Below are 27,457 nucleotides of genomic sequence, written 5' to 3' on the forward strand. Positions count from 1 at the left end.
TGCATACAACTGAACACTGGGTAGCTCAAGTAAAAACGCCAAAGACGGGAAAGGTAACTTGGGGCGTTATTCTTTTGCTATTACTATCAGCGTTTTAAAGCAGAAACTCACATCCTCTTGCGCAGTAGCTACACAAAAAGACAAAAATCTATCAAACAGAAAAGAAAGCCACATCAAGCCCCTGGGAGATATTTTATCCTGGAAGAGTAAAAATGTCAAAACAACAGATACTCTTATGGTAATGAAGGTTTCACATAATCACGGGAGCAAAGGAAGCTCGACTCCAGATCGATGGAATAAAGAAGACGGATCACAAGACTGATCGTTTAATTGTAAAAGCAATGGGCAGATTCAGAATTAAAACAACAACAACAACAACAAAACGTTTAAGGGATGAAAGGAGAGGGTCCAAGTCACAGACGAGATAAGGGCTAGTAAAAACTGCAAGGTCACTGGGACCTATCGGGTCGCGGGGGTGGAGGTGGGGGTTGTGTTGGGGGGAGCGGCAGAGTCGGCGAAGCACCGAGAGTGAGAAAACGACGTTCCACGGCCGGGAGTCCTTGGTTTGGGACGGCGGAGCTGTGGTGAAAGTCAGGACACCGGCGGTAAGTCCAAATATTAGGGGGTTTGGGGAGAGGTGTTTAGGGAAACAGGAGAAGGCAGGCGGGAGCCTGAGCACCGCGGCTGCCGAGTCACGGAAACACTTCTCCCCGCTCCAGGATGGGCGGCTCAGGCCTGTGCCGGGGCCACCTCGGGGCAGGACCCGTGACCCCACCCCGGGAAAACTCCCGGGCCCCGGGCCGGAGCCGGCGGCCAGGGCGGCACGGACCGGCCCCGACGGCCCTCGGAGGGTCCCGCCCCGGGGCGGACCGCGCTGGGGGTCCGGGCGCCGCCGCCGCCGCCGCCGCCGCCCTCCGGCCCGCGCACCCCCGGCCCGCGCCCCGCGCCCCGCGCCGCGGCGTCCTCACCCGGCGCGAAGCCGTCGGCTCCCGGCGGCCACGGCCGCGGCGGCTCCTCCAGCGGCCGGCGCCCTCAGCCCTCCGCGCCCAAGATCGCCATCTCGCAGCGGGAGCGGCGGCGGCGGCGGCAGCCAGCCAGGCGTCGGCCCCGGCAGCCCAGGCCGCCTGCAGCGACTCGGAACCCGCACGCCGCGCTCGCCGACACCCGACCCTCCCCCCACCCCCACCCCGGCCACGCGCCACCCCCGGCCGACCCCACGCCTCCCTCCTCGGGAGCGCGCCGCGTGCTCGCGCCGCCGGCGCCGCGCCCCGAGCGCACGCCTCCCCGCCGGCCCGGCCACGCGCGCAGCGCCGCGGCGGCCCAGAGCCTCCAAGTCCGGACCCGGAATCCGGCTTCCCGCGAGCATGCGCAGCCAGGGCGCCCCACGACGCCTTTGGAAAACTCCGCTCCTCCGGGTCTTCCGAGCGGTCGAGGGGAGGGCGGGGCTAGCCAATGGGAGAGAGGGGCGGGGCCTGAACCTGTGGAGGGGAGGGGCCACCGCCGGGATGTGGGGAGAGGCTTCTCTGAGCCGAGGTGGGTGCTGCAGACTTGACTTTCCGGTTCGCTGCCGAACCCTTGCCTGACTTCAGGTAAGGTGCTCGGGGCACTGACGTTCTTGAGCGCTTACAGCAAAAGGAGACTGTTAATAAATACTCCTTGACCTGGCTGAGTGTTTGACTTAGAACCCATTGCAAGAGTAAATAATTGCATTTAAGCAGATGGTCATACCAGAACACTTCCAGTCCCCTTTTACTAGTAATCAAACCATTCACTACCCCCGTCCCCGCAAGAGTACACTGATAAAGTACTGAGCAAGTACATGTGTCAGTGCAATGAATCCAGACAGCAGTCCCTTAAAGAAGGGTCTTTACCCCCCTTTATACGAGTCAGCCAGTCTAGAGAAGTGCTCTTGGTTCTGTGCGTTGCTTTTAGAACAAAGACCAGCCTGCAGATAGAAATCAGTGATGACCACATTACTCATCAGATGACCTGGTCTTCTACTTCAGAGAGATAATAAAGGTCACCCAGTATGGATTTCTACAATTTTTGCCCAACCGCCCCACCCAAACCCCACAAATTTCCTCTGTCCACACCCTGGCTTACTGGTTTTCCTCCATTTCAGAGACTGGATGTCCCTGCTCCCCTCAGAGAGAAACTCTCCACTGTCTCCTCCCTTGCGTGAGATCCTCCTTGTCATATCTTTAACCTCATCCTTTCTTTTGGGTACAACTCTTCAGCATAACCATGTTTTAAGACTTTTCTGTCTTAAATTTTTCCTCGACTTCAGACCTCTTTCTAGTCCTTTCTTCCATCTTAACAAAGCTTTTGAAAGACTTGTGTAGCGAGAACATTGGCACTCCGTCAATATTTGTAGGATTCAATAAATATCTCTTGACTGAATAAAAGCACATTTTCTTCCTCTCCATCACATTGGTTCCTACCCTCTGACTTCATACCTTGGTTTGATGCATTTTGTATCCAAAATGATTATTCCAAAACATATCTGAGCATACCACTCCACTGCTTACAATCTTTCTTTGGCTCATCAGAGCTTTCAAGACAAGATCAGCATGATCATCAAGGCGTCTTTCATGCTCCCATGCTGTCTCTCCTGTTATGACAAAATCTTCTGAGTTCCCTGATTGTCCTAACTCATCTTTACTTCGAAGTGTATGGTTTCCTCTAATCTTTCCCTTTTTGCATGTCCAGCTCCTTTAAAAATAAATTCAAGAGTATTTGTAAGCACACTCGACTGTCCTTTATGATTGGATTACTGCATTCTGTTGATTCTTATTTTGTAGTTGGCTTTATTCCTTTGATAACTACGTAACTTTAAAAAGCTAAAGCTCTAATCTGTTCTTAGAAACAATCATCAGTACATGTAAGTCAACTAAAAAAAGTACAGTATACTGTATATATGTATTTATGTGCAACATATTGTGTATGTGCAGTTGAACTATAATAATTCTACCTAATAAAACTGAAAAAGGAAAAAAATAAAAAGTAAAAAATAAAAAATTCCAGAACATGTTCATGACTACGCTCTCAGGCATAACCTACACATACCCCAGAGGGGTCTGCACAGCACCTGTGGGATGCATACAGGCCCCCTTCCACTTCTTGCTCTGCCTTCAGCTCTCCCTAGTCCTCAGTCCCCGCTCCCCCCATTCACCTCCATCCAGAAGAACTTACTCCTCCCTGAGGCCTGTAAGTTGACAGCCAACCTTGGACCCACCTTTCATTAGTAAATGTTTCTTTGGTTTCAAATGAACACTACTATAAGTGTCTTTCCATAAAGGATTGCCCATAATTATTGCTTACTTACTGCCTTAATTTATATCCTTAAAAGTAATCAAAGGTGTGAACAATTTTAGCTCTTTTGAAACATATTGGTAAGTTACCTTTCAGGAAGAACATGGGCTTAGGTGTCACATCGCCTGAAATCAAAACGCAGCTCAGCCACCCAGGGCCACATTCTGATTTTCATGGACCCTTTTACCTTTGTGGGCCTCTTCCTCCGTAAAATAATATTTAGAATTATACTTAGAACTTCTTGGATAGAAAGACAACGTACTGATATTATACATGAAAACATTTTCTTTGACCATTTTTTTTCTTCTTGATTTTAAAAGCCATTTAGACATTTTATGGGCCTCTAAAAGTATGGTGAGCCTGAGGCACTGTGCCTGTCATGACAATTGGGTAAGTCAACGCTGCTGTCATCTACGAGCTATGAGGTTTGACCAAAATCCTTATTTGGACTGTGTCTCAACCAGAAAATTGGTATAGTGCTACCATATGATGCTGTAAAAAGAAAATAAGTTGTTACAAATAAAATACCTGGAACTATGTGGCACATATTCAATAAATTACTGACATCATAATTGTTACTTTCAACTTTCCCACAGCACTGTATCAGTATGATTGTCCTCATTGAGCCAAAGTGATCATGGTATGTTCTCTCTCATCACAGGGCAAATATGGTATCTTATTGTTGGTCCCGTGTCCATTTTCTTGCTAGGGTGTTCACAGAAAGTCACTGTATATAACAGAGATATCCATCCTAGAGGTAACTATCCATCTCTTCCATATTTGTTTTCATTTATTATTTTTTGCTTTGCGAGTCCTTCCGTTCCTGAGATCATATCACTTACCTGCCTTTACTTCTTTCTACATGTTTGATCATTCCACTTCTGCCATTATGTAATTTGATCCTTTCAGATTTATTTTGGTGTGATGATTCACCTTTTGTTTCTCTAAATAGCTCACAGTCTCCCTCAACTCATTTGTTAAAGAGTCTTTCTCCAACTAGGATGTTTTAAAAATACGCCCACAAATTCGTCAGTACTCCTCCCTTCAAAAAGTGGAGTGTAATCCCCTTTCAAGTGAATGTGGGTTGTACTTAGTGACTTATTTCTAATGGATACATTGTAGCATAAGTGACAGGGTGTGCCTTCTAAGAGTAAGTCTTAAAAGATGTTGTGGCTTGTCTCTACTCTCTCTCAGATCACTTGCTCTGGGGAAGGCAAATACTATGCCCTGAAGGCATATCAGGTAGCCCTATCAGATGCCCACATGGCAAAGAACCGAATATCCTGCCAACAACCAGCAAGTATATGAGGCTTTCTGTCAATCCCCATGAATATGGAGCCATCTTGGAAGTGGATCCGCCAGCCCCCGTTAGGCGTTAGGTGATGCAAACATCTTCACTGAAACCTCATTAGAGACCTTGAGCCAGAACCCTCCAACTAAGTCTCTCTCAAATACCTGACCCATAGCAATTGTGAGATAATAAATGTTTATTGTCTTAAGCCACTAAACTTGAAGGATAATTTGTTATGCAGCAAGAGATAGTAAGTACACTAACCCACTGGTTCTCAGCTGAGGACTGTCTTGTATCCCAGAGGACGTTTGTATATGTTGTGAGATATTTTTGATGGTCACAACTGGGGAGCTGGGGGGAGGTTTCCATGGGCATCTTGTGGGTAGAGGCCAGAGAGTGCTGAGCATCCTTCAGTGCACAGGACAGTACCAGCCCCCCCCCCCAGCAATAGCAGCCACAGCAGCAAAGAATTATCAGATCCAAAATGGCAACTTTGCTGAAGATGAGAAACTCTGCACTAACCTGTCTGTTTTCCCTCCACCTTGAAACTTCTCTCTTTCACATGTACTGGTTTTATATCCTTTGCTCACCTGGGTGCTTCTTTACCTTGTTTGACCCTTGGTCCTAGACATCTAGCAATCTGCCTTCTGTCACTAGAGAATACTTTTACTTTTATAAGGATTTGCTGTTAATCGAATCAACCAGCGTGCACTTTTGTGTGTCTGGCTCCTTCAGTTCAGCATATTTTCAAGATTCATCTCTGTTGTTTCGTGTAGCCATAGTTGCTTCTTTTCTTATCGCTGGCTATTATTCTATTGTATAGATTTGCCAAATTTTTTTTTTATATTTGTCCTATTGGTGGCCATTTAATTTTTTACTTTTTTTTTTAACTGAAGTATAGTAAATTTACAATATTATGTCAATTTCTGGCATACAGCGTAATGTTTCAGTCATACATATATGTACATATATTCACTGTCATACTCTTTTTCATTATAGGTTACTATAAGATACTGAATATAGTTCCCTGTGTTATAGAGTAGAAACTTGTTGTTTATCAGGTACCCATTTAATTTGTTTCCAGTTTGGGGCTGTAATAACTTAACAATTTTTTCAACATTTGGTTAACGGCTTTTATGTTGACATATGTTTTCATTTTGGGGGGATAAATAATCCCTAGGGGTGGAGTGGCTGGGTCACATGGTAAGCGTCTATTTCACTTTGTAAGAAATTGCCAAACTGCTGTCCAGAGTGGTTGGACCATTTTCCATCCCCACCAACAAAGTACAGGAGTCCCAGTTACTCTGTTTCTTTTTCAGCACTTGGTAACAGCAGGCCTTTCTGATTTTAGGCATTCTAGTGGATGTGTAGCAGTAAGCCACTATGTTTTAATTTCTGTTTCTCTGATAACTAATTATGTAGAGCATCTTATGTGCTTAGGAATCATTCGTATATTTTCTTTTGGGAAGTGTCTGTTCAAATATTTTGTCCATTTCAAATTGTTTTTGTCTATTCTGTGTATATTCTATACATCAACCTTTCCTCAGATACATGTACTGTGACTCTCTTCTCCCAGATTTTGACTTTCAGTGGTAGTCAGCCTCCAAAGATGGACCCTATCGATCCTGGCCCCCTGCTGTCTATACTTGTGTACCACCCCACCCCCCACCTTAGAGCTGACTCGTGTCAGATATTCCAAGAGGGAACTATGGAAGTGATGGCATGTGACTTCTGAGACTAGGTCTTGAAAGACATTGCAACTTGCATCATGCATTCTTGGCTTGCCTGCTCTAGGGAGTCTTTGGAAAGATCCATACAGAGAGGACCTGAAGCTCGTTGAAAAACAGCCAGCAGCAACTTGCCAACTATATGTGACATCTTAGCAATGAATCCTCCAGCCTCTGTCAAGCCTTCAGGTGACTGCAATCTCGCGTGACACTTCAAGCCACAGCAGGCCAACCAAGCAATTCACATGGTCCTAATCCACAAAAACGCTAAGAGATAATCATTGTTATTGTTGTTTTGGGTCACTCGGTTTTGGGGACATTTTTTACACGGCAACAGTTAAGCTTGCATTTCGTTTTCTTAACAATGTCTTGTGAAGAACAGAAGTTTTTATTTTGACAAAGTTCAGTTCATCAACTGTTTTGTGACTCCCTTTTTATGACATTTTTAAGAAAGTTTACCTGCTCCTAGAGGGTAGAGTTTTTTTATGTGTTTTCTTCTTGGATTTCATAGTTTTAACTTTCATATTTGGGTCTATAATACATTTCAAATTAATTTTTGCATAAGGTATGAGGAAAAGGTCAATGTTCATTTTTTCTAAATGGAAGTACTGTTGTTTCAACACTGTTGAAAAGACAATCCTTTCTCCACTGAACTAACTTCGGCAACTTTAGTGAAAACTCAATGTCTGTTTTTTCACTCTTTAATCCATTCCCTTTAGCTATAAACCTACCTTTATCACACTGTATTGATTATTTTAGAAACTTTAGAAAGTGTTGAAACCAAGAAATATAAATCTTCCAAATTTCTTCTTTTTCAAAATGATTTTGACTCAGGTTTTTTTCATTTTCATGTGAATTTTAGAAGCAGCTATTTAGTTTTTATTAAAAAAAATACCTCCAGGAGTTTGGGGTTGTGAATATGTAGATCAGTTTAGGAAGAACTCACACATTAACAATATTTAGTCTTCTAATCCATGAATATGGTATAGGTCTCAATTTATGTAGGTCAGTTTCTCTCAGCAATGTTTTGTATTTTTAATAGTACTGGTATTGCATATACTTATCCTTAAGTATTTCATCCTTTTAATGCTATTGTCAGCGGATTTTAAATTTTCTTTTCTAATGGTTCATTGATAGTATATTTAAATACAATTGATTTTTTAATATTTTCCTAGTATGCTTGCTAATGAATTTACTAGTTCTAGTAGTGTTTTGTAGATTTCTTGGGAGTTTTCATGTACACAGTCATGCTTCTGCAAATAAAGAGAGTTTTAACAAAAACTACTAGAGCTGATAAACAAATTCAGCAAGGTAGCAGGATACAGGATTAACGTACAGAAATCTGTTGCATTTCTTTATACCAACAATGAAACATCAGAAAAGGAAAGTAAAATAAATAAATAAATAAATAAAAACCCTTTTAAAATCACATAAAAAATACTTAGGAATAAACCTGACCAAGGAGGTGAAAGACTTATACGTGGAGAACTACAAAACATTGAAGGGACAGACTGGGATTTCAAAATGTAGAATAGATAAACAAGATTATACTGTATAGCACAGGGAAATATATACAAGATCTTATGGTAGCTCACAGAGAAAAAAAATGTGACAATGAATATATATATGCTCATGTATAACTGAAAAATTGTGCTCTATGCTGGAATTTGGCACAACATTGTAAAATGATTATAAATTAATTTAAAAATGTTAAAAAATTGATAAGGAAATTAAAGATTTAAAGAAATGGAAAGATATCCCATGCTTTTGGATTGGAAGGATTAATGTTGTTAAATTGACTATACTACCCAAAGCAATCTACAGATTTAATGTGATCCCTATTAAGTTACCCAGGACCTATTTCACAGAACTAGAAAAAATAATCCTAAAATTTGTATAGAATCACAAAAGACCCAGAATTGCCAAAGTGATACTGAAGAAAAAGAATGAACCTGGAGGAATGACCCTCCCAGACTTCAGACAATACTGTAAAGCTACAGTAATTAAAACAGTGTGACATTGTGAGAAAAAAAAACCAGACATATGGATCAGTGGAACAGAATAGAGAGCCCAGAAATAAACCACACAACTTCAGTCAAATAATCTTTGACAAAGAAGGCAAGAATATACAGTGGAGAAAAGACAGTCTCTTTGACAAGTGATGTTGGGAAAATTGGACAACCGTGTGTAAATTAATGAAGTTAGAACACTCCCTCACACTGCACACAAAAATTAACTCAAAATGGCTTAAACACTTAAGCATAAGACAAGACACCATAAACCTCCTAGAAGAGAAAATAGGCAAAACATCTTCTGGTATATATTGTAGCAATGTTCTCCTAGGCAGTCTACCAAGGCAATAGAAATAAAAGCAAAAACAAACAAGTGGGACCCAAGTAAATTTATAAGCTTTTGCACAACAAAGGAAGCTGTAAACTAAACAAAAAGACAAGCTACAGAATGGGAGAAAATATTTGCATATGATGCAACTGACAAGGGCTTAATTTCCAGACTATACAAACAGCTCCTACAATTCAATAACAAAAACAAACAAAAACAAAAAAACAATTCAAAAATGGGCAGAAGACCTAAACACACATTCTCCAATGAAGACATACAGATGACCAATAGGCACATGGAAAAAAATGCTCAGTGTTGCTAATCATCAGAGAAATGCAAATCAAAACTACAATGAGGTATCACCTCACACCAGTCAGAATGGCCATGACTAAAAAGTACACAAATGATAAATGCTGGAGAGGGTGCAGAGAAAAGGGAACCCTCCTACACTGTTGGTGGGAATGTAAATTGGTGCAGCCATTATGGAAAACAGTATAGAGATTCCGTAGGAAGCTAAAAATAGATTTACCATATGATCTAGCAATCCCACTCCTTGGACATATATCCTTAGAAAAATATAATTCAAAAAGACATGCACCCCAGTGCTCACAGCAGCACTATTTACAATAGCCAAGACACAGAAACAACCCAAATGTCCATTGACATTTGATTGGATAAAGAAGATGTGGTATGTATGTATACACATGTGGTGTATACACACACACACACACACACACACACACACACACACACACACACACACACAATGGAATACTACTCAGCCATAAAAAATGAATAAAATAATGCCATTTGCAGTAACACAGATAGACCTGGAGATCATCATTCTAAGTGAAATAAGCCAGAAAGAGAAAGAAAAATACCATATGATTTCATTTATATGTGGAATCTAGAAAAATGACACAAATGAACTTTATTTACAAAACAGAAACAGACATACAGACATAGAAAACAAACTTATGGTTACCAGGAAGGAAAGGAGGTGGGAAGGGATAAACTGGGAGTTCAGGATTTGCAGATACTAACCACTATACATGAGATAGATAAACAAGGTCCTACTATAGCACAAGGAACTATATTCAATACCTTGTAACAGCCTATAATAAAAAAGAATCTGAAAAGAAATATATATATATATGAATCACTATGTTGTACACCAGAAATTAACACATTTAAAATTGACTATACTTCAATAAAAAAGTTTTATTTTTTCATTTTCATTCTATATGCTTATATATACTTCTCTCATTTTATTCCACTGACTACAGCACACAGTATAATGCTGAATAGATGTTGTGAGAAAGGACATCCTTGTCTTGTTGCTGATGATTTTAAGGGAAATCATTCAGTGTTTTACCATTAAATATAATGTTATCGCTAGATTTTTTCTGCATATATCCTTTACCACGCTGAGGACGTTCCCGTATTTTCTTAGTTGCTGAAAGTTTTTATCATGAATGAGTGTTAAGTTTTATCAAATGCTTTCAAGGGTCATCTGTTGGGATGATCTTATGTTTGTTTGTTTGTTTCCTTTTTAGCTTGTTGATATGATGGGTTAAATTGACTGATTTTCAAACATAAAACCAACCTTATTATATTCTTGAGATAAACTATATTTGCTCTTGGCGTATTGTCCTTTTCACATATAGCTGAGTTCTCCTTGACAAATTTTAAATATGCTAAGGAATCCGAGTTCATTGGGAATATTGGTCTGTTGCTTTATTGCAGTGTCTTTTTCTAGGTTTGTTATCAGGGTAAGGCTGGCCCAATAAAATGAGTTGGAGGCTTTTTATCTATTTTCTGAAAGAAGTTGTATAAGATTTTTATTATTTATTTCTTAAATCTTTGAAAGCTTTCATCAGTGAAGCTATGTAGGCCAGGAGTTCTCTTTCGGAGAAGGTTTTAATTATGAATTAATTTTGTTTGTAGATAAATGACATTTTAATTTTCTATTTCTTCATGTGCCAGTTTTGGAAATTTGTGTCTGTCAGGTTTTTTTTTTCTGTTTTATTTAAGTTGTCAGATTTATTGGCCTAAAGTTATTTATAATACTCCTTATTGTTTAACATTTGTTTAATATTTGATATCTCATTGCTTATTCCTAATATTAGTATTTTATGTTTTCTCTTTTTTATTTTATTAGGTTAATTAAAAGTATTTTAGTTTGATTGATCTCTTCACAAAAGAAGCTTTGGTTTCATAAATTTCACTACCTGTTCATCTTCTGTTTCATTTATTTTAGCTTTTATCTGAATTATTGCCACATTTATACTTATTTGGGGCTTTTCTGCTCTTTTTCTAGCTCATTAAGGTGAAAGTTTCCAGTGTTCACTCAGGACCTAATTTCTTTTCTAACATAAGCATTTGGAGAACAGATTTCCTTCTGAGCACGGCTTGAGCTGCCTCCCCCAAATATATTTTCATTTAGTTCTAAATATGTTCAGATATTCCTTGTGCGTTCTTTAACCCATGAGTTATTAGGAAATACGTTGTTATGTTTTCCTAATATTTGGGGATTTCCCAGATTTCTTTTTGTTATTGTTTTTCTGATTTAATTCCAATGTGGTTAGAGCATATGCTCTATCATTTCTGTGTTTTTAAATTGTTGATGTGTGTTTTTAAGTTATTGATGCGTGTTTTATTCCCCAGCGTTCTTGGTGTATTTTTCATTTGCACATGAATAGTGTGATTTCTTGTTGGACACAGTGAAGATTATTCTACACATGGCTGTTAGGTCAAGTTGAATGATTGTGTTGTTCAAGCCTTCTGTAGTTTTACTGAGTTTTGTCTACTTGTTCTTTCAATTACTGGGAGGAATAAAGGAATCTCTAACTATAAATCTAGACACACCTTTTTATTCTTTCAGTTCTGTCAGCTGCCAACTCATGTATTTTGTAGATCTATTATTAGCTGTTCACACATTAGGATTGTTATATATTCTTTATCATTACAAAATTTCCCTCAATCTCTGTTAGGGTTACCTGTTCTGGATTCTCCTTTTTCTGATTTTAATATATCGACTCCAGATTTCTTATGATGAGTGTGTGGTATCTTTTTCCATCCCTTTTCCTTTAATGATTCAATGTCTTCATATTTAAAGTAGTTTCCTTGTAGACAACAGTAGTCAAGCCTTGATATTTTAGAGAATCTGGGCAATCTCTGCCTTTTAATTAGAGTGTCTAAACCATTAAAATTTAACATGATTGTTGACACGAATAGTTTTGCTTTTACATCTTAAAGTTTCTTTTCTATATGTACCATCTCCTGTTGCTTTTTCCTCTTTTCCTCCTTACGTTGGACTAGACAAGTATTTTTTAATGTTCCATTCAATCTCCACTATTGACTTATTAGCTATAACTCTTAGTGCTTTTCAGTGATTGTCTTAGGGTCTATAGTATACATCTTTAATTTACGCAATCTAACTGTAAATAATAATATACTACTGTGTGTTTAACGTAAGCAATTTACGATAGTGTACTTCCAGTTTCTCCCTTCCTCTTCTTGGTGCTATTGTTGTCATAGTAATTTTAAGTTCTGCACGTATCTATATTATTAGCATTTTTGCATTTTTGTGTTAAATAATCAATCTTTTTAAAACATAAAAAAATGAAAAAAGTTTTACACTTACCTACATATATACCATTTCCAGTGATATTCATTGCTTTGTGTGGATCTGGATTACAAATGGATTTCTATTTCCTTTATTCTGAAGGACTTCCTTTAATATTTCTTATAGTGAAGGTCTACTAAGTTTTGTCTACTTGTTGGCAATAAGTATCTCAGATTTCATTTGCCCAAAAAGGTTTATTTCACTTTTCATATTTTAAAGGATTTTTTTTTTCCTGGATAAAGAATTCTAGTTTGATTGCTTTTTTTCCTTCAGTTCTTTAAAAATGCCGTGCCTTGTTTTCTGGCTTGGGCAATTTCTCATGAAAAGTCTGAAATAATTTTTATTTTTGTTTTTCTGTACTAATTCACCTTATGTTGTTGTTTCTTTTAAAATAATTTTCTTTATCAACAGTTTTGAGCAACTTGATTATTATGTGTCTTTGCATGATTTGCTATGTATTTACTTGCATAAGGTTTGATAAACTTCTTGAGGTTTTTTTTTTTTTTCTGTCTGCACTTCGGTTTGGATAGTTTTGGTTGTTATATCTTGAATTTCATTGATTTTTTTTCTTTGGTAGTATCTAATCTACTATTAAGTTCATCCAGTTAAATTCCTGTTTCAAGTTTTGCATTTTTCAACCCTAGAAAGTACATTCGATTTTTTTTTTAAATCTTCTCTTCTCCTCATTATATTCATATTTTCCTTTAAATATTTGACCATGTTTATAATAGCACTTTTATCATTCTTATCTGCTAATTCTATCATCTATACCATTTCCCAGTCTGCTTCTATTAACAGATTATTCTGATGTGAAAAACATGTTCATGCTTGTCTAGTAAATTTTAATTGCATGCTGGACATTGTTAAGTCTGAACTTGCTGAGTTCTAGGTTTTCTTTCTTTACTTTTTTTAAGAATGCTAAACTGTGAAGCTTTGTTCTGTAGCTAAGTTACTTGATAATTGGCTAGATTCTTTTTTAAAAATTGAAATACATATTTAATTTAGAGTGCAGCAGTAACAGCATGATGATAAACCGACACAAATTTTTACCAAAATAGAATACAATCTTTAAATCTTGTTTTCACAAGTAATATAAGTATAGCCTTATTATTAATTGGTACTGAAGTCAAAAATGATATTTAGATTCTTCAGCTTTATTAATAGGTTTTATTACAGTGATTTATCCTTACATTCTTGTATTAGTCTTTTCTTGTTTGTAGTGGTTCTTATATTAAACAGTCCATTGAAAGCACTTGACAACAACTAGGCTACCCCATTTTGAGAGACCTCAGAGGACTTACAATACTTATACCCCCAACTGAGGGATTCTTTTTTTGCCCAATATACCAACACTTGACAATAACTGAGCAGAGCAACGATGGTTTATTTTTAAATTAGACTGCAGCTTAGGATGTGGTCTGGAATAAAGGTTTGCCAACAGTCTCCCAGAAGATGGTGATAATACCAGACACTCAGAGAGAGAAACAGATGACAGAATGGCTGGGAAACAAACAGGCTTCACAGGGAGAAGCAGTAATCAGAAGCCATGGAGTAAAAGTTTATTGTTATGGCGTGTTCCGGAATCCAGGTGTCCATAGATTGGTTGTATTAATGACCCCCTCTAATGGCCTCCATGACTCCACAGTGTTTGTTCAGTGACTTTAAAGTTTCCTCCCACCCTGACTCTGAGCTTGGCATGTGACTTGTTTTGGGTAATAGGATGTTAGCCAACATGGCACAAGCAGAGACTTGAAGAGTGAAAATAAAGGCTCTTTTTTTTCCCTCTTGCATGACTGGGCTTGCTCACTGTTCTCCTCTGCCATGTTGTGGGAATGTGCCTGGGCCAGCCCACGGGAAGGGTGTAAGAGACACATGGAAGAGAGCTGAGTTGTTCCACACATCCCAGCTAGGGCCATCCTACGTTAGCCAACTGCCAGCCAGCCCCCAGATACGTGAGGAAATCCAGCTGAGATCAGAAGAATGTTCCAGCTAAACACATTTAAAATCATCAATGTATAGTAAACAAAAGCATGCTTATTATTTTGAGGCCCTGAGTTTGAGATGGTTTGTTATGAGGCATTACTGCAGCAACAGATAATACAGAGATGCCAAAATAGCAATTAATCAGTGTAAGGAACTCCCTGTGTATCTGAGGTGCCAAGTCAGAGATAACAATCACAGATGGTAGATATTTTCATATGTTCATGTCTCTGTTTTCTTCTGTCTCTGAAAAAACTCATTTTACTACCCAAGGAAGAGTAATGGATCAGAGAATGTCCCCCTCTGGCACTTCTGTAGCATTTTAGGCACTAGATTTGTCAACAAAGGAGTCTGACTTTGTTTGTTATGCAGTCTTTTGGTATTTGAAGTGTTAAGAAGGTAAATGGCTTTTAAGTGATGAGGATGGTAGAGATAACGATATTCTCAAATTCTCTGCCTCAAATTCTCATTTAAGTGGCTGGTTAGAAGGAAAGAGAACATAGTCAAGTTTGTGAATGCTTTCCATTTAATGACCTTCCCTGATGTCTCATAGAATGTAGATACCTTGTAAATAAATCTAGAAATTGAGACTGTCGGGTGAACTCTTGGCTCTTAAATTAGGCAAACAGAGGCTTCTAAACAGAAAATACAGAGGCTTCTGTTCAAGGTAGCAAACTTTTATTGATCACTTGTTATGTACTGGGCATTAAGGACAAAATCAGTGAAAATTAGGCTCTGTTCTAGAGAAACTTAGGGTTCAGAAAAGAGACAGACCAATAAATCTTGATTTCCAAATGGTAAGCTCAATGATGGGGCATTTACACGAAGCATGTGGTGACTGAGGGGGTGTCAGATGTCAGATGGGTAGTTGTGTGTGTGTTCAAGAAATTTAAAAGATCAGTAGATTTCGACAAGTAAAAGATGGGCTTATGTGGAAAAGAATCCCAGCAAGGAGCAATGATGTGAACAATGACCTGGGGTGTGGAAACAGCATGGATTATACCGGAAACCACAGAACACCACTTGGGACCAGAAATTGCCCTTGTCAAAATGTAACCAGAGATCTGTTAATTATTTGCTTATATTATCAAATATGCAATTATCTTTGGTAATAGAGTTTTTGTTTTATGTTACATGTTTGGAAAATAATCTTTGAGCCTTTTAGAACCTTCTGGATTTCTGTAAATTCCATGTGGACAGAGACCAAGTTTATCTTATCCTCTCCTGCATCTCAGCACCCAGCACAATGTCTGGCTCCTCATATGGATTCTATACATGTCACTGAATTCTTGAACCTGTCAGCCTCTGGCAAAATCCAACAGATATTTATCTTTTAAATTATTCTTTTAAATTTACCCGTAAAGACTTATTTTCTTGAATAACTTATCTTTCTCAAATTTTCCTCAATTACAATAGCTTAATCTTCAGTTTTATAATTCTCTCTACTTTTTTTCTTTCAGTTATTGAGATGTGATTGACATACAGCACTGTATAAGAGTGAACTACAGAAGAGTCCCTTTTTATAAATTTTAAAATATGTGCAACTTCTGGTGTTTTCTCCCTAGACATCAATCTATCTGATCAGTCAACATGTGCTTACTGAATACTTGATTAAATGCCAGCATTGCAATACACCCTAGGGGTTGAGCAGTAATATTTCAAACCTGCTCTGGGCCCCAGTGGAGCTTGTAGTCTGGTGAGGTAAACTGGCCAATACTGAACAAATAATTTACAAGCACACTGAGTTTACGAAACAAGAGTAAGGAGTTCTATGTGAGTGGACAACAGCTTCTTTAAGCCTCTATTCAACATGAATTATCGCATGATGATGATATAACATGTTCTCTTTGGTATGTTTTTACTGTGTCCTCTGCTTCCTGTTTTATTATACCACATTTATAATTTTTAAAATTTTATTTTATTGAGTTATGGTCAGTTTACAGTGTTGTGTCAATTTGCAGTGCAGAGCACAATTTTTCAGTTATACGTAAACATACATATATTCATTGTCACATTCGTTTTCACCATGAGCTACCACAAGATCTTGTATATGTTTCCCTGTGCTATACAGTATAATCTTGCTTATCTATTCTATATATGCCTGTCAGTATCTACAAATGTGTAGCACATGGAGAGCACACTAAAAACATGACTTCATTAAGTGAATGAAATAATAAACAAATATTTCCTCATAGAATTTGCCTTTTATTGTTTAATTATTATTTTGATACCGTTGCTCAAATGCACACGTACTCTTTGTGGGAAGAGGTACATATTTTTCTCTTGATGATACATCTGTTAATTGAGTGAAATATTCATGGGAATAGTAGAGGTCATTTGTACTGTCTAAAACTAATTTGTACTGTTCAGCACTCCGTTAGAGCCCTGATCCATATGGGCTTAATTTCTGTGTACAATGAGATTATTGGCCACATCTATTTGGTTATGTGGTTTTAGTCAACACCTATTTGTCAAAAGTTCATGTAAGTTATGTGGCAGAGGTGGGGAGTCCAAAGAACAGGTTCCCTTATGGAAATTGCAATCTGGGGCAACAAGACAACATAGCATATGAGAAGTTAAAACCGATTTAGCACAGAAGAACATATGAATTACATATCTTCTAGACAGAGTATTGGGCTAGGGAATGTGAGGAATAAAAGAGAAGAGTAAGAAGTATGCCGTGCCTGCAAGTTGCTTTTGATTCAGATGAAAAGGAAAGACAAATATACCTAAAATGAAAATAACACCAAACAATAAATGACACATTTTAGTGCTGGAGAGGATATGGGTCTGAGGCCTCCAGTGGATGGAACTCTCTCAAAGGATTGGCATGTTTCTCACTCAACCAAACATCAGAATAGTTACTCCAAAGTAGGGTGTGTGTGCTTCAAGGGAACACAAGGCAATCCAGCAGAGGAAATAACAGTAGTGGTTTGGGAAGAAAATACTAAAACGTCTACCTGTTTAAAAATAATCTTAAAAAGACGCTAGTCCTTACTGACATATAATAAAAAGGACTGACAACGGGCCGTCACAGGCTATAGCCCGTGGATGTTGGACATTAGGATTCGTTATGGTGTCCGTGGACATGGAAGTGGGAATTACAGCCCCCCAGAACAAAGGGTCCCCCTTTCCATTCCTTCACTGTGGGGCATTGCAAGTTACCTGGGCTGCCTTAAGTTTTAACTAAACTGACTTGCATGAAATGGGCAAGTCCCTCAAAACATTCCCACAAAAAGAGGGAGGGTACATCTCAGTGATGGAGCGTGTGCTTACTATGCACAATGTCCGGGTTCTATCCCCAGTACCTCCGTTAAATAAATAAATGAATAAATAAATAAACTTAATTACCCCCCTCAAAAAAATTCCCACAAAGAAATAGCAAATAAAATTTAAAATGCAAGCAAAATTGGACACAAAAGAAAATCTTAGCTGTGACACTTATCTTCGTGAATAAGCTTTTTGGCAGCCATATTATTAAACAAGATGGAGTCAGATCTAACAAAAGTCACCTCCTCCCAGATTCAAAGTCATGATGAAATGAAATGGTGAAGAGGGTGTGGAGAAAAGGGAACTCTTCTGCACTGTTGGTGGGAATACAGTTTGGTGCAGCTATTATGGAAAGCAGCATGGAGATTCCTGAAAAGATTAAAAACAGACCTACTATATGACCCAGCAATCCCACTGCTGGGCATATATCCAGAGGGAATCTTAATTCAAAAAGACAACTGCACCCCAATGTTCATAGCAGCACTATTTACAGCAGCCAAGACATGGAAGCAACCTAAATGTCCTTTGAGAGATGACTGCATAAAGAAGATGTGGTATATTTATACAATGGAATACTATTCAGCCATAAAAAATGACAAAATAATACCATTTTCAGCAACATGGATGTCCCTGGAGAATGTCATTCTCAGTGAAGTAAGCCAGAAAGAGGAAGAAAAATGATATCCCTCATATGTGGAATCTAAAAAAAAAAAAAAGACAAATGAACTTATATATAAAACAGAAACAGACTCACAGACATACAAACTTGTGGTTGCCAGGAGGAGCGGGGTGGGAAGGGATAAACTGGGAGTTCAAGATTTGCAGATACTGACTGGTCTATATAAAATAGATAAACAAGTTTATACTGTGTAGCACAGGGAACTATATTTGATATCTTGCAGTAGCTCATGGTGAAAAAGAATATGAAAATGAATATATGTATACCCATGTATGACATTGTGCTGTATACCAGAAATTGATGCAACATTGTAAACTGATTATACCGCAATAAAAAAAAATTTTTTTAAGTCATGATGAAATAATTTAAAATGTGGATTTTTTGGTTATTATTGTTAATGAAGATCCTTATCTAATCCTTATCTGCATTGTGCCTCAAGGTTTGCTCATGATTAGGGAGACATTAAAAAACTAAGTATCCAAAACATAAGGACAGCCTTTTATGGTTTTTTCAGAAGTTTTCAAAGTCAAGAGTTACTCAATCTGACATTTAATGACATGCCACTAAACTTAATAACAAATGTTTAGAAGTTTACTGATTAATAAAAGAGCCTTTGGAAAACTGTTTCCCTTCCAGCATAGAACTAAAATAATCCATGAAGCAATAAGACACAAATGAATATGTAGTCCTTCAGTAGTGTTGGAAGAAGATACGTAGAAAACATTTCTGAAGACTTAGAGAAACAGGTATTATAACAAATTATGCATGTAGCAATATAATTTATACAGTGTTAGAACAGAGTAGATCTATCAACATTTCTACCATGTCCCAAATTTTATTTGCTAGATTGCATTTCAAAAAGAAAATTCCTGATTGATCACAATTTGATGCCTCGAAAGGAAGAGTATGCTGAAGAAGATAGGTAAGTTCTCAGCAGTAAGAGAATCCTTGCTGGTTTTCTTTTAAAAATGTTTTAGGAGAAATATGTGTTATACTGCTTTGCCTGGAGTGAAAACATTTTTGAAAGATTCTAGTGTAATGTTTTCCTATGTAAAATTTCTTGACTGCATCACTGATAGGCAAGTTTTTCGTCAAAGAAATTGAAGCCAGGAGTGCGACACTGATGTTTTTAATTTCATAAGAACATAATTCTTTAAAATGCCATCAAATATTTATGACTTTGTAATGAGGGAGGACTAACAGTGATAATATTTGCTACCACAGAGAAGTTCATATTATTTCACTGAAAAGTGCTTGAAGGAGCTGCTGAAATTAAAGACAAATTAAGCATTTCATTTACAAAAAAGGTAAGTGCTGAAAATGTGTTGCCCTTTTCACTGATGACAAAAAGCTATCAACTGAGTGCTACTTAGCATATTTTAAAAACAAGCACACTTATCCTTTGTGTAACATTAAGTCAAGGGAACATTTTTATAGTGAATGAGAAAGTAAACAATTCAGGGAAAATTAATATTATGAAGACTATTTGGAAAACAGATGATTGGAAATATTTCCATTAATATCTGATATTATGGCTGAAAAATGACAGAAGTGTGTCATCTATAAGAATGCTTTTAGTTGCAAACTTTAAAACTCTTCAAATAGAATTTTCTACCCTATTTAACATCTTCCAAATGAAAAGTTTGAATCCTTTTAACTTTTTTTTTTTTTTAACCCAATGGCTACATCAAGGTGAACTGAATTACCTGCCTGAATTTCAACAAAAAATTTGGCATAATTGGTGTCTGGGGATGAAAAACGAGTATTGTATTTTAATAACTAAGGACAATGATATACTTAGCCCATTTGTATCAATACATTTTTTAAGTTTCTTTTTCATTATAGCTGTTAAACTTGGGTGTTGAATCAACTGAACTGAGAACCCAAGCCCTCAAAACAGTATGTTATTAAATGTCATGCCAAGATTAAAATAAGATGATCTCACAAACTAGGAACAAAAAAAAAATATTATTAATAAATACAATAAAATATTGCATTGGTTTTAAAATACGTATTTCATTGCTGTCTAACCTTTCTTTTTCCTTTTTATTTTTTTGCTTATGGTTATGAGTGTACATAAAAATATCAGTACAATGATACAAGTATGCAATTTATTTTTTAAAAGTATGTAAATTTATACACAAATTTACTCTCCCTCATTTAGTAGAGGTATGAGTTCAGACATTTTCTACCAATCAAGATATGTGATCCAAAACAGTTTGGAAATCATTGAACTGGTAAAAAGGACAGAGATGACTTTCTAGAGAGGGCTAGTCTGATAGAGTAACATGATATAATTGGGAAGGAAAAAAAAGCAATATAAACAATTTTTAATACCATAAAACAGAAAAAACTGGGAATAATTTAGTGTAGAGATCAACAATGCCACACATTTCCAAATCCTCTTTATATTTTATATTATTCATTTCAGTTAACATTTGTTGGATATCTATTGTACTCTGCTTGGTCCTGGCAATGAAAAGATGAATGACGTGGCCTCCAGTCCAGAGCCATCCTCTGTCTAATGGGGAAAACAGAGTGTGACCATATGAAGCAGTGGAATCATGTGACTAGGCAGGTAATTTCCATAACACATTGTAAGCAGAATACAAGGGGTTCTATGAATCATGTAAGACAGTACCTAGTGATGTCTGATGGGATAGGGTTGGAGAAGGCTTCCTGGTGGAGGTGGAGCCTGAACTAAGCTTTCTTGAGACCATATTAGAGAACAGTATAATTAATTCATAAAAAGGAATTTGAATAAATTGGAAAGTATTTATCTTGTTTAATGAAGCAGAAAAATCTGTAAGACAATCTGTCTTCAACATACAAACAGCCACTAGGCACATGAAAAAATGCTCAGTGTCACTAATTATCAGAGAAATCCAAATCAGAACTACAATGAGATATTAACTCATACCAGTCAGAATGGCCATCACTCAAAAGTCCACAAACTATAAATGCTGGAGATGATGTGAGGAAAAGGGAACCCTCCTACACTGTTGGTGGGAATGTAGTTTGGTGCAGTCATTATGGAAAATAGTATGGAGATTCCTCAAAAAGCTAAAAATAGACTTACCATGTGATCCAGCAGTCCCACTCCTGGGTGTATCTGGAGGGAACTCCAATGTGAAAAGATACACATAACCCGATGTTCACAGCAGTATTATTTACAATAGCCAAGGCGTAGAAACAACCTAAATGTGCATCTACAGATGACTGGATAAAGAAGTTGAGGTATACACACACACACGTGCACGTGCACACACACTGGAATACTACTCAGCCATGAAAAAGATTAAAACAATGCCATTAGCAGCAACATGGATGGAACTGGTGATCGTCATTTTAAGTAGAAGTAAGCCACAAAGAGAAGGAAAAGTACCACATGATTTCACTCATATGTGGATTATAAAAAAAAAGACAAGAAAAGAAAAAGAAACTAATGAGCTTGTTCAGAAACAGACTGACAGACATAATAAACAAACTTACGGTTACCAGGGGGAAAGGAGGTGGGAAGGGATAAATTGGGAGTTCCAGATGTATAAATACTAACTACTATTTATAAAATAGTTTAAAATTTTTTTCTTCTGTATAGCACAGGGAGCTATTCAATATCTTGTAGTAATCTATAATGAAAAAGAATATAAAAACAATTATACATGTGTATGACTAAAACATTATACAGTACACCAGAAATTGACACATTGTAACTGACTATACTTCAATTTAAAAAAAAAAAGATTTGTCTTCATAAAACATTTTAGAAGTTTCGATCGCTGAAGGTATAAATTTCACTTATCTGGAACATTCCTCATTGTACATTTATGCCAGATCAATAACATACTTTCCTTTACTCTCTCTCATTCAGGCAACACTCCTTGACCACCAACTCTGTTTCAGGCACTGAGATGGATGCCAGGAGTATACAGTCAAGCCAGACACTGTTTCTGCCCTCAGGGGACTTAAAGTCACATTGCAGACACAGTGTCGCAAAGCAGCGCATCCAAGCGTGAGAACTGCTGTGACCAAGGTTGAAACAAGGTGCATGTCGCAGTGTTGATCAGAGAAGAGACTGATAATCTTTGCCTGAAAGAGGGAAGTGGACCATCTTAGAAAAGGCTTCCTCGAAGAAATGGTGATTGATCTAGTTCTTAAAGAATCAGTAAGGCTTTGCCAAGAAGATGGTAGAAGGAAAAACATTCTAGAGAGAAGAATTTTCTAGCCCCTCATAAACTATTTTTTCTTCACATTCTTATTTGCCACTGCTTCACAAGTTCTTGCTTAGCTAGACAAATTCTATTAGATCAAGATTTACAAAATGTCTCTCTTCACCATATCTACAGTCTGATTTGCCTTTGGAAAGGGCACAGATTTAGAACTACATTCTGTACCAACACTGGGCAATTCAAATGTTCATGCAAGTTGGAGGCACCAGATTCTTTATTTCTGTGTCCTAGAAAGTGTGGCCTCATAGGTAGTTGCGAGTGGTGACTTGAGTTTACAGCTTCGCTGGTCCTGTATGCTAATCATTGCCTTTCACCCTGCCCTTCATCTAAGTAGATCTTTCCCCTGACCATACCCATGGCGACCAAGCTTACAGACAGAATATTAAGATCCTCAGCCCCAGGGGCTTGTCACAACTGACTAGACATAATCCAGATCACAACAACCCATAGCTCAGTTGAGCCCATCAGACTCTTTTTCTGAGATTCTGATGATAAGTTGCTATGCTTTGAGCACTTGGTAGTAAAGGTCTTGGGATAAGATATCTAAACTTAGCTCTGCTAGTTGGCAGAGATAAACTACCCATCAGTACCAAAATGCCAGTGGTCTAAGACGGATACCTATGGCCAGGTAGAGGCAGCAAAGGTGGCATGGGAATTCCTACCCAGGATTTACTCGGCCAGGGGCCAGATTGCTCTACCAAAAAGTAGGAGCTGCCTTGAATAGTTATGTACATTCCCACTACAAAGTTATTCACATGGGGGGCTGAGAAAGATTTTCCAGTGGACCAGGTGGAGAGGGAGTTTATTTGAAGTCACCATGGGAATTTCACACAGTCCAACTGCGGCTAGCACCACTAGGCTTCCTAACTGCTGGGAGGAAACCTTCAGACAAGCTACTCTCTCTCCTTTTTCCAGCACCATTTCTCTTTGCTGCATTTTTATTTTCCTTTTTTCTGATTTTTTGGGGTAATTAGGTTTGCTTTAAATTTTTTTGTTTTTCAATAATGGAAGTATTGGGGATTGAACCCAGGACCTTGTGCATGCTTGGCAAGCACTCTACCACTGAGCTATATCTGCTTCTCTCTCTCTTTGTCTTTATTCTCCTTAATGCAGCCAGTTTCCTTTCGTGAGGCTCTTAGTTTCTGTTTCTGAGTAACTTCAGTTGTCTTTTTATTGTATTATTTAATTATTTCATTGTGGTGGGGGGAGGTAATCAGGTTTATTTATTTTTAGAGGAGGTGCTGGGGATTGAACCCATGTGCTCTGCCACAGAGCTATACCCTCCCCACCGAGTAAGATCAGTTCAACATGAGCCCCTCCCTTGCTCCGGAGCCATTTTGGCATGGATCTGATGTTCCAGCTCCAGTAGCCACTATTGCTTACTGAGTCAAACTCTTCTGTCACTTAGTCTGAACATCTGTGCCCAAGGGTATACCCCTCAGACAGTTGACATGTTCGGTACCGATGGGTAGAGTTTTTCTCTGCCAGCTAGCAGTCTGAGAGTTTAGATATCTTATTCAGGACCCTTTACTACCAAGTGGTCAAAGCATAACATCTTAACCGCAGCTGGCAAGATGGTCTAGATAGTGTAAGATTTAAAAGGCGTGGCTGGAGTGTTTGTAAAAATAGGCCAGTTGGCAGAAGTCCTGCTGCTGGCACAGGGAAAACAAAGGCCAGATTCTGCCAAGGAGTCGTCATTGTGGGCATGTCAGCAGCATGTTCCATCCAAGCTGCAACTAGTGTTGTATCCTCTCGAGAGGATTAGGCAAGCTTGTTTTGGTGGAGAGAAAGCAAGCAGGGCAGTCCAGGTGCGGTGGTCGAGAAAGGGGGCGAGGCGCGAGGTTAAATGGAATCTGATACCGATGACATTCAAGAAAAAAGAAAGAGGCCATCAGCCAGGGCATGCTTGGAGTGGGTGGTTATTTCAGTCGACAGCATTTACTGAAAGAGGCCTGTGGTTTCAGAGTTGCTCAGAGCCACTGAACAGCATTCCTGCCTCTGGACTGTAGAGCCTTCTGTAGCCAAAGGGAGTCTAGGACCAGTCCAGGGGCTTCAGGGCCATTGCCCAAGAGGGATGAGTGTGTCGTCTTCTGCACAGACTTGGATTTTGAGAAGTCCATGACCTCCACAGGGGCTCTGATGGGTCACACCCCAGTGGTGCCATGCCAGCCTGGCACCTCGGAGAATATTTCATTCTACTGAATATCAAGGTCACGCTCTATCGCATAACCTTCATTTCGTTTCTTTATAGTACTTATCTCCATCTGGAAATCTTATTTATTTGATTACTTGCTTACCTTCTATCTCCCTGCAGTAAGATGTAAATTCCTTTAGAACAGAAACATTAATCTTTTTTTTTCCATTGTTGTGTTCTTAACACCTAGAACAATGTTTGGCTGTTAGTAGGTTCTCAGTCAATATTTATTGAATAAATAAATAAGTCCATGAACTTGATGACATGGTCAAGGGCCAAGGGCCTGGACAACATTCCAAGTCCTGGTGAGTCCCCTGACAGACCTTGACTGAAATGAAATGTCTGCATTTTTAAATATACTTAGAAAACCTGACTGGGTGTTAACAACTGAACTGAGCTCCCGGCCCATCCACACCCAAATTCTGTTGTCAACTGATTTAGCAAATTTTCTAAGAGGAAAAAAAATGTGACCATGCTCTTCTGGTAAGAAGAATATGTATCTACTTGTTGCCATTAGACAAGCCTTGAGCCACAGATGTTTTCTCCTTTTCAGCCTGCTTCTGAGATGACTCTCCAGCCTCCTCCCCCAATCAGCCCCCAACTTTGCCTCTTTCTTCCCCATAAACAAACGTCTCAGTTCTCACACGTAATCGAACCTCTCAGGGGAGTGTCAATGAGCGTATTTTCAGGAAACAACTGAAATTTCTCCATGTTCTTTGCTTTCTGAACAGCAGCCACGTGGCTCAGTAAGTGTACAGCACGTGTTTACTTTAACAAAGAGCCTCCGGCTGAGTCAGCCTCCCTTCCTCCCGACTTCCTTTTCCATTCTTAAAAGATTGTTCGAATGAGTCCAAACTTGGCCCAGCTCTTCTCGACATGTAGTGGGGCAACAGTTATTAGCGCAAACACTGCCTCTCTGGAAATACGCATTTCTTTAGAGAGTGTAATCAAAATGAAAACAGCATTCTATTAACAAAAGCAAGCCTGGAGTTTCTAAGAGGATATGGTGACTTTACACACAATCTCTTTCTTTCAAAGCCGCAAGTTAGAGTGAATTTTGTTAAGGGATGGAATGAAATAATCAGTGCTAAAATTCCAGTAATGAAATTTTCATTAGCGGCCAAGTCGATCAACAGATATTTACTGAACACCTTCTACACAAAATGATCGGAGTTGGGCAATCAAGGAACATACACGTGTTCCAGGCTGGGAAGCTCTATTTGGGAAGATGGGCTGTTACCTCACAGGCGTCCCAAACTTAACACGATCAGAACTGAACCACTCACGTCCCTACTAGGGCCCTTCTTAGTGTTCCTTATTTTAGTAAGTGGTTCGCAATCTAGTGGAAGAAATAGATAAAAGTCAACATGAAACAGTAATTGTGCATTAATGGGGTTAGTTAGGTCCGAGGTATTGTGTATGTTTAAGGAGGGGCATTTAATGCAGCTAAGCGCAATGGGACATTGAAGTCAATATTCTTCATTACCAGAGAAGAATTTCTTGCTATCATTTAAAAACAGATTCAACCATACATACTGGGTAACTCTTTTCAAATGTATTTTTTCCTTCTCTTAGATGCTGTCTGTCTTATGGGCTGATAGAGTTATACCCTCAATGACGTGGGTCATTCTTTCTGATGTTTCTGCCTGGGGACTGAGTGCCTTTCTGACTCATGTATTTTCCTTACAAAACAGAATTGAACTGTTATCCAAAAGGGCCAGCTGCTTTGAATTTTTCACAAAGATTAAAAAGTTCCCTCTTCTTCAGCTCTGGCGATGTCAGTAATGACTATTGTGGTGACTGTTCTGAGGCTCATATCAGTTTAATTGCTTTGATAAACTAACTTCACTTTGCAGTCCCCTTCGAACTGAATAATTAATGATAGAACTGTTAAAACTGAGGACCCAGTTTTAGAATTTAATGAGCTTTATAATTTGTCCTCTGTTTGAAAAGACGACTTTAGCTCTATAATATTGGAAGAATATATTCAGGATTTCAATATGGAGAATTATTTACAAGCCAACTAATTGTAAAACATATAATGATAATGTAGTCTAGGTCTAATTTTCCAGTGTATTGGTGTGTATCATATATAAATCCTATTCAATATGAGGTCTCTGTAGTTCAGGGCAAAATATTTTCCCATCAGACAGATGAGAAGCTTCCTGAAGCAGTTAGGCAAAAATGATTACTAGTCTCTTGACAAAATTAGTTTTTATTTTTATGGGTCTATTCATGCATACAGATGAAATTTTTTTAAAAATCCTTAATGAATTGCTAACGAAATACTATTGTGTAGTACTCAGTACTCAGTAGTACTCAGTAGTACTCAGTAGTACTGTGCTTGTGACGAGCAAGATCTTCTGCCCCCCCAAGTGTCAACCCATCCCCTACCATTTTCAGTATTTTATCTTTATTCTTATGAAACTGAAAAGTTTTTTGGTCTTCAAAACCTTGATACATAGGAAGATTTTGACAGGCATAAAAAAGGATTAAATGGGTTCCTAATTATAGAAATATAAATGTGCAAAAATTTAGAGGCATGAAAGAGCATGTTTGGGAAAAATAATTTTATCAGATAATATCTTAAAAGTAATTCAATGACTGGTATTTATTATATGCTTATTATATACCAGGCGTCCTGAGAATTACTGCACGTAGATGACCACGTTTAATCTTCACAGAAATCCACTTCTAAAGAGGGCTACCTTTCAAAGTGAACAAAATTAATCCTAGAAATGTGGAGGTCAACAAACGAGTCAACAAACCCTTTGGACTTTGCCTTCAAAATATTTCCAGAATTGGAC

General features: G+C 38.4%; 1 protein-coding gene and 1 long non-coding RNA gene across 6 annotated transcripts in view; one reads left to right on the forward strand and one right to left on the reverse strand.

Annotated features, from left to right (window-relative positions):
• The window catches only part of WWP1 (WW domain containing E3 ubiquitin protein ligase 1), an 84,621-nt gene extending 83,462 nt beyond the window's left edge, over window positions 1-1,159 (reverse strand). Inside the window, exon 1 of one of the 4 annotated variants that reach the window (XM_072951725.1) lies at window positions 969-1,159. The gene's annotated coding sequence lies outside the window, so the exon portion shown is untranslated. The remainder of the gene's footprint in view (window positions 1-968) is intronic. The other 3 variants (XM_072951729.1, XM_072951730.1, XM_072951726.1) reach the window with 3 other exon arrangements.
• On the forward strand, window positions 499-27,457 carry LOC116286030 (uncharacterized). 2 transcript variants are annotated; one of them, XR_012065402.1, is made up of 6 exons: window positions 513-605; window positions 18,864-18,973; window positions 19,074-19,149; window positions 20,659-20,805; window positions 22,099-22,271; window positions 27,287-27,457. It is a non-coding gene; the product is annotated as an uncharacterized lncRNA (long non-coding RNA). The 2 variants fall into 2 exon arrangements; XR_012065403.1 differs by lacking the exon at window positions 18,864-18,973 and having other exon boundaries at window positions 499-605.

The sequence above is a fragment of the Vicugna pacos genome, chromosome 29 (assembly GCF_048564905.1).
Source record: "Vicugna pacos chromosome 29, VicPac4, whole genome shotgun sequence".
Taxonomy (NCBI): Eukaryota; Metazoa; Chordata; class Mammalia; order Artiodactyla; family Camelidae; genus Vicugna; species Vicugna pacos.